Source organism: Elephantulus edwardii, unplaced genomic scaffold (genome assembly GCF_000299155.1).
Source record: "Elephantulus edwardii isolate Elephantulus edwardi_28Jun2011 unplaced genomic scaffold, EleEdw1.0 scaffold00030, whole genome shotgun sequence".
Classification (NCBI taxonomy): Eukaryota; Metazoa; Chordata; class Mammalia; order Macroscelidea; family Macroscelididae; genus Elephantulus; species Elephantulus edwardii.
Genome location: NW_006399780.1, coordinates 7,124,401 through 7,132,410, shown reverse-complemented (window position 1 = coordinate 7,132,410; position 8,010 = coordinate 7,124,401). Strand labels below are relative to the sequence as shown.

The 8,010-nt window shown below is 41.9% G+C and overlaps 1 pseudogene; it reads right to left on the bottom strand.

Annotated features, from left to right (window-relative positions):
• Positions 1-6,074: 6,074 nt before the first annotated feature.
• Positions 6,075-6,462, bottom strand: LOC102869816 (annotated as a pseudogene).
• Between the last annotated feature and the right edge of the window lie 1,548 nt (positions 6,463-8,010).

Genomic DNA, 8,010 nt, shown 5'->3' with positions numbered 1-8,010 from the left:
CAAAAGCAGATCTCTGGTTAGAAAAGCTGGACTCCAGATGAGGCAGCAGCACAGTGGGGCTTTGACATGAACACAGCTCAGGAGCCAGGAAATCTTAACAAGGAGTCTGTCTGTGAAAGCTCAACATTCAGACCAGCGCATGAGAGTGGAGCTCTGTTCCTAGGAGAACACAGACAGCATAGCAAAGTTCTGGTTTGCGAGGGATTACTATTTTAGGCAGATAAGGTAAACAGGAAGCTAGAGATCAGACACCAGATTGTGGCCTAGGTATTAGAACTGGGGTACAAGGTTAGCACTGAGTTTCAGGAATAAGGTTGGCTAAACTGGGGCACAAAGGTGATGCCAGAGTGGTGGCAACAGTCATCTGAGGCTGAGTCAAAGAGTGAGCAATGGGAATGGATTTCTCAGTGCAGGGGTCATTGCAGACATAGAGGGAGAGCTGAATGTGCAGTGAGAGATCAACTAGTCCTTGTAGCCGAGAGAAGGGAGGGTGCTAGAGCAGATCACTACATGCTACTGAGGAATAAATGCCTAGTGTGGGCAGAGGAAGGAGGTCTGGTGGCTCAGTAATTAACAGCCTGGCTGTTAACAAAAAGGTCAGCTATTCAAACCCATCAGCCACTGAACTGGGGGAAGATGTGGCAATCTGCTTCTGTAAAGATAACAGCCTTGGAGCCCTTAGGGGTCATTCTGCTCTCTCACCAGGTCATTACAAGTCAGAATCAATTTGACTGCAACAGGTTCGGTTTGATTATACCTGTGGTTCCAGTCCCATTTTGGAATGGGTTTTCTCTGTTATGAGGTAGCTTTGGTGTAGGAATTCTCTTAAATCTCTCTTTTGATATATGAAAGAATAGATTAAATAAGGAGGAAGCAAGCAAGCAGAGGTAGGGGAAGAGAGATGCCAAGTTGAGAGACGAATGCTGAAAAGAAGCAACAGAGTAAGTCTTCTAGAACCAGCACCTTACATTTGGACTTCTTGTCATTGTTAGATGATGATGATGATGATCATCATCATCATCTCATTGCCATTAAGTTGGTTCTGCCTCATAGCTGACCCACCATTGGGTTTTTCCGAGACTGTAAAACATGATACCACAGTATTTTCAACGACTGGCTTTTCAGAAGTACGTAATTAGATCTTTCTTCCAAGGAGCCTCTGGGTGGACTAAAACCACTGACCTTTTGGTTAGTAGCAGAGTGTATTAATGTTTCATCACACTCGTGGACTGTTAGGGAGGCAGAAGCACTCTACTTCAAGTAGTGATTCAGGAATTCAGGTTGATGGAGGTTCTACCACTTCAGCATTTCGAGTCAAATTTTCTTGCTAAGTAATGGAAGTGTAAGTGGTAAGAAAGAAGATAAGTAGATTTTAAGTGCCAGGTCTGGTAATGATACACATCTTTGTATTTCATTGGCTAGAACTCAATCACATGGCTACATCTAACTGTAAGAAAGGCTAGTAAATCCAAATAGGTGAGGGCAGAAAGTAGAAGAAACGAGGTTTAGTGAAACTGCTAGCATCTCCTGTCATGTTCATTCTCAGATTTCCAAAAATCTTTAGGCTGTACCCCTTGGATATTCTAATAGAACCTCAAACCAAACATGATCAAAGTAAAATTCATTAATGTCCCCAGTAGAACTCATTCCTTGACAACATCCCCTTCTTCTGTAAATAATATGAGCATTAAGCTGTATCCCTCTGAGTAAATTTTATTTTTCTTTCCTCCCATCTTCCATCTCTCAGGGAGTCTTGTGGTTCACAATTTCCTGCTGCAGGGATCCTAATTGATTTAAGGTCCCAGTTGCCGCCCTGCAAATGCTTCTCTGCTCTTACACTGAGGCTGTGTTCCCATGGACTACTCCCTCTTGTGACTAAGCACCTATGACTAAGGGCTACTTTAAAGGGTGACCTTGGCACCAGATTCCCAACCAGGTGGAAACTTTCTTAATCAAGTGCTGAGTCAAATTCTCTTCCTCAGTCCTCCTCCTTTTCCTCCTTCACACAGGTCAGATCCACTTTGCAATCTGAAGGCCCTCCCCAACTTTTCTGTTTCCTCTCTTTTATCTTTCACACATATTTCCCCAAGTAAACTTCTCACACATATAATTCAACATTAATATCTGCTTCTAATCTACCTATTGCCTTCTAGTCAATGTAGACTCATAGCAGCCCTATTGGACACAGTAGAACTGCCCCCATAGAGTGTGCTAGGCTATGGTATCTATAGACACACATTACTACTTCTCATTCCATGGAGTGGCTAGTGAGTTCAAACCACTGATCTTTCAGTTAGCATTTGAGTGCTTAACTACTGCACCACCAGGGCTAATTCCTGCTGCTTCTTCTTCTTGTTACATGCCGTAATGGGGGACTTGTAGCTGGCCCTCCAGCGGGTTTTCAGAGGCTGTAAATAACACAAGAGGAGATTGCCCATCTTTCTCCTACATAGCAGCTGGTGGATTCCAACTGCCTTCCTTTCGATTGACAGCACAACTCCTTACCACTTAGCGATCAGAACGCCCTTCTTAAAGGATCATAACTAAAATAGCTTCCTGTATTGACCACAAGTTCCTACTGTCATTACCTTATTGTAGGTGATTATATGTCTTCCCTGTACTGTTGTCGTCACATAATCACACCCACTCACTCATTGCTGTTATGTCAGAACCCATAGCTGAATTTCGGGAGGGTTTTCTGAGGTGTTAAATTGCACAGGAGGAGATTTCACATCTTTCTCCTCTGGAGCATCCACTGGATAGTTTCCAGTAAAAACAGTATGTTGTTGTTGTTGTTTAATGCCGTCGAGTCGTAGACGACTCATAGTGACCCTATGAACGAACAGTATAGCAGCTATGAAAGAGACAGTGTCTGACCTACACTAACTTTACAAAGGAGAAAAATACTCATCAAGAACATCAACAATGCAAAACTGATTCCTATGAGGTCAGACATGCCTTCACGTTTCGGTACTTTCTTCTATCAGTTTTAATATCTTCTCTCCCTCTGGTGGTTCTTGCTAGTTCATTGTAATGGATACACAATAATCATGATGATGGAGATTTTCAAGGACACAGCAGGTCACAATTCAGGTTGAGAACACTCAGGATACAGTCCTTCAATGAGAGTAGCTTTTTCTCAGGCATGTTCTCAGGTAAGCCTCACACAGATCTTTGGCTTCTGGCCTTGGGTTCTGCCTATCGTTGGGTTGTTGTTATTGTTGTTGTTAAGTGTCATTGAGTCACAGGCGACTCATAGCGACCCTATGAAGGAGAGTCCTTGACGCTTGGGTGCCTTTCATCCTCTCTCCAAGTTCATAGGGTTTCCAGAGGCAAGCATTGTTGGGTAAGTGTTAAAAATGTTTTTAAGTTCTTTCAGTTGTGTACCCCACACACATCTGCTGGTAACCCGAGGCCAACACATTCAGCTCTGGTACCATGGAGGGGCAGACCTAGGTCAGCTCTGTCTCACATGGGTCTCTGGTTCTCTTCCACCTTTGATGCTGACATTGCAGCTGCCAGTATTACTACTGTCATGCTGCCATTTGAACTGCCTTATCACTGTCACACACAAGAATTTTTGACCCAAAAGATGTGCTACACTGTCTACTTCTTTCTTACTGGTAGTAAATTTCCCATTTTTGTGCCTCTGACCAGACTCTATTTAATCCTGGCAAGATGCAAAAAAAGTGACCAATCCCTGTATTAGTTGTCTAAATACTTTATTTGCATGTTTCTGTCCAAAAGGTACTATTTACTTTATCTATATTATTAGCAAGTATCCAATCCCCTTGGTAGGCCATATACATCCAGCATTTATATAGTCTTATTTTTCTTATACCCAAGAAAGGTGACCCTAAGGAATGCAATGTGAAAAATTATAGAACAATATAATTAACATCACACACAAGGAAATATTGCTGAAGATCATCCAAAATGGCTAAAACAGTATTTTGACAGGGATCTGTCCTATTCAGTCTGTATGCTGAGAAAATCACTTGAGAAGCTGGACTCTATGAAGAGAAATGTAGCATCAGGATTAAAGAAAGAATCATCAACAACCTGTATTATGCAGGTGACACAACCTTGCTTGCTGAAAGTGAGGAAGACTTGAAATGCTTGCTGCAAAAGAGAAGAATGACAGACTTTGACATGGATTACATATCAATACCAAGGAAACAAAAGTCCTCATCATTGGGCTTAATGACAACATCATAATAGATAAATAAAGGATTGAACCTGTTAATTATTTCATCCTTCTTGGGTCAACAATTAACACCCTTGGAACCAGTAGTCAGAAGTTTAGGAGATACATTGCCTTGGGCAAGTCCTCCATCAGGAACTTCTCCAAAATACTTAAGGGTAATGATGTCAGCTTGAAGACTAAGATGCACCCAATTCAGGCCATGGTCTTTTCAGTCACCTGCTATGTATCTGTGAGCTAGACGGTAACAAGGATACCAGAAGAAAAATTTATTCCTCCGCATTGTGGTACTGGTAAAGTGTATTGAGTATACCATGCCTGACAAAACAAACATATGTCTTGTTTAGAAAAAGTGCAGCCAAAATGTTCCTTGAAGACAAAGAAGATGAAGCTCCATCTCTTAAAGTTTGGACATCTTGCCAGAAGAGGCTAGAAAGAGTATTATGCTTGGAAAGATGGCAACGTTCCTCAGAAAGGGGAATCCTATTTGGAAAGATGGAAGGTCTGTGAAAGAGAGAAAGACTTCAACAAGATGGATTGACACAGTGACTGCTGCAATGGACTCAAGTGAGTCAGAGATAATGAGGGTGAGACAGGATAGAATAGAGTTATGTCAGTTGTTCATAGGGTCATAGAAATAGAGGAAGACTCTCAACAAGATAGGCTAACCAAGTGGCTACATCAATGGCATTGACTATAGTAGAAATCAAGACAAAGGCACAGGACAGGGAAAGGTTAAGATATATAGTTCATAAGGCCACTATGAGTTATAGTTGGCTGGATGACACCTAACAACAACAGTGTTGTAATTATAGAACATTATCTTTACTATAACATACAAGCACCCCAAAATGGCTAGAAATTGACAGAGAACTCTAAGAAGTTTAAGCTGGGTTTAGAAGAAGCCATAGCATGAAGGATCTCATTGCTGATGTCAAATGGATCCTGGATGAAAAAAATCTCTGTGTATTATTGACTATGGAAAGGCATTTGGCTGTGGATCATGACAAACTATGACTAACATTGAAAAGAATGGGAATTCCAGAACATTTAATTATGCTTAGGGAGCTATGGTAGCCTAGTGTCAAGTATCTGTACTGCGATCTCAAAAACATGCAGTTCAAATCCACCAGAGGCTCTGCTGGAGAAGGATGGGCAATCTACTTCCATGTGATTAACTGTCTCTGAACCCTACTTGAGGATCAGCTATGGTTTGGTTCTAACTCTATGGTATACAACAACAACATGCAAAATTTGTACCTACACTAAGAAGCTATTGTCAAAACAGATCAAGGGAACACTGAATGGTTTAATATCAAGAAAGACATACATCAAGGCTGAATCCTTTCCCCATACCTATTCAATCTGTATGCTGAATAAATAATTCAAGAAGTTGGACTCTATGAAGAAGAATGTGGCATCAGGGTTGGAGAAAGATTCATCAACAATCTGCATTATGCAGATGATACAGTCTTGCTGGCTGAAGTGGACTGGAGGTACAGAAGATCAAGGACTACAGTCTTCAAGATGAATTACATTTAAACATCAAGAAAACAAAACCCTCACCACTGAGCCAATAGACAGCATCATGACAGATGGAGAGAAGACTAAAATTGTCAATGGTTTCATCTTGCTTAGATCCAGTCAGTTCTCTTAGTACCAGCGGTCAAGCAATCAGGAGACATATAGCATTGGGAAAGTGTGCTGTCAGGGACCTCTTCAAAGTCCTGAAGAATAATGATGTCAGTTGGTTTTTTGGTTTTTTGGGTTTTTTTTTTTTTTTGTGTGTGTGTGTGTGTGGTGGAGACAAGCTGTCTTTATTGCTGGGGGGCTGGGAGGCAGGTGCTCAGGAGCTCTTGGTGGGGCGGGTTTACTTCCTCTTCACCATCACAGGCTTCTTCTGGCTGCGTAGGATGGTGCTGGCCCTGCGGATAGCGGCCATGCGCAGGTCGGGCCGATACTTGTTTTTGAGGATCATGTGGCGGATGCTGCTGAGCGTGGCCCGGGCGTTCTTGTGGATGGTGGTCCGCACGTAAGAGGTGGCCGGCTTCCTCTGGCCTGACCTTCATCACCACCACGACCCCCTTGTTGTCGCGGGCCGGCTCCACGCCCACGGTCTTGCAGTGGATCAGCCCATTGTAGCGGAAGGAGTTGCAGGCTTTGAGGTTATTGGACTCAGTGGTGTAAGTCTGCTTGTTCCTTTTAATCAAGAAGCTGGAGCAGTTACGCACGACCATCCATTGCAGATGGGCAGACATGGTGGCAGCTCTTCTCACAGCGGCGGCCGGAGGTGGAAAGAATGATGTCAGTTTAAAGACTAAGGTGCATGTAATTCAAGGTGTGGTTTTTCCAATCATTTGCTATACATCTGAGAGCTGGACAATGAATAAGGATGACAGAAAAAGAATCTATGCCTTTGAGTTGTAGTGTTAGAAAAGAATACTGGATAAGAACAATAGAGATGTCTTGGACAAACTCTAGCCAGAATGCTCTTTGGAGGCAAAATGGTGAAGTTTCTTCGCATATCCTTTGGGCATGTTCCTAGGAGAGGTTATTCCTTGGAAATGACAACATGCTTGGAAAAGTGGATGGTCAGCGAGAGGAAGAACCTCAGTGACTTGACTTGATACTGTGACTGCAGCAATTGACTCGAGGACATCAGAGATGCTGAATACGGCTCAAGATAGGACAGGGCTCAGATCTGCTGTTCAGGGGGTTGCTACGAGTCATATGTGACTAAATGACAGCTGCAAACATCCAGCATCTATATAGCCTACCTACATTTCTTAGACTATTATTCACAAACCTTCACTTTCTTGACTTACATCTTATTAACAAACCCGCTGAGACAAACTCCCATATACCCCAATAATTTGCCTTTCCCTGCATATGAAGTAACCCCTTTTGCCAGGGTTCTTCCTTCTAGCTGAAATTGTTTCAATTTTATTGAAATTCTACTCATTTATCAAAAGCCACCTAAAAATCTTCCTTGATCTTGAAATGCCTATTTCATGTCATCTACTAGTTTCTCACAACAGTTGGCATATTTTTGTTTTAGTGCAGGTTTATCTCTTCCACTAGCCAGAGGTTTTTTAGAGCAAAGATTATGTTTAATCTATTTTTTTAACAATTAGTTATTGAGGTCTTGCCTTGTAATAGTTTTGTTCCAGTTTCTGGTGATAATAAATAAATAGATAAAAATTCTACTCCCCTGGGGTGTCATTTTAGTACAGACTCAGTCTTCTGTGGTGCTCTTGCTTATAACAAGTTCCTTAAATTTTGTTAAATCATTAAACAGAAGATCTCATTTTTAAAAATCTCCTACAGTGATGTCAGTTTGAGGACTAAGGTGTGCCTGATTCAGGCCATGGTCTTTTCAATCACTTGCTATGCATGTAAGACCTGGACAATGAATAATAATGACAGAAGAAGAATTGATGCCTTTGAGTTGTGGTATTGGAGAAGATTACTGACTATCCCAAGGAACACCAAAAAAAACAAACAGATATATCTTAGAAAAAGAGCAGCCAATGTACTCCTTGGAGGTAAGGAGAGCAGAACTTCATCTCACATATTTGGTGTATGTTGTTAGAAGGGGCTATTACTTGGAAAGGAACATCATGCTAGGAAAGGTCAGTGAAAGAGAAGAAGACCCTCAACCAGGTGGATTGACATAGTGACAGCAGCAATGGGCTTGCGTTGTGTCAGAGATTGTTAGGATGGCACAGAATAGGACAGGGTTTAATCCATTGTTCACAAAGTCACTATGGATCATACTCAACTTGAAAGCTCCTAACAACAGCAAG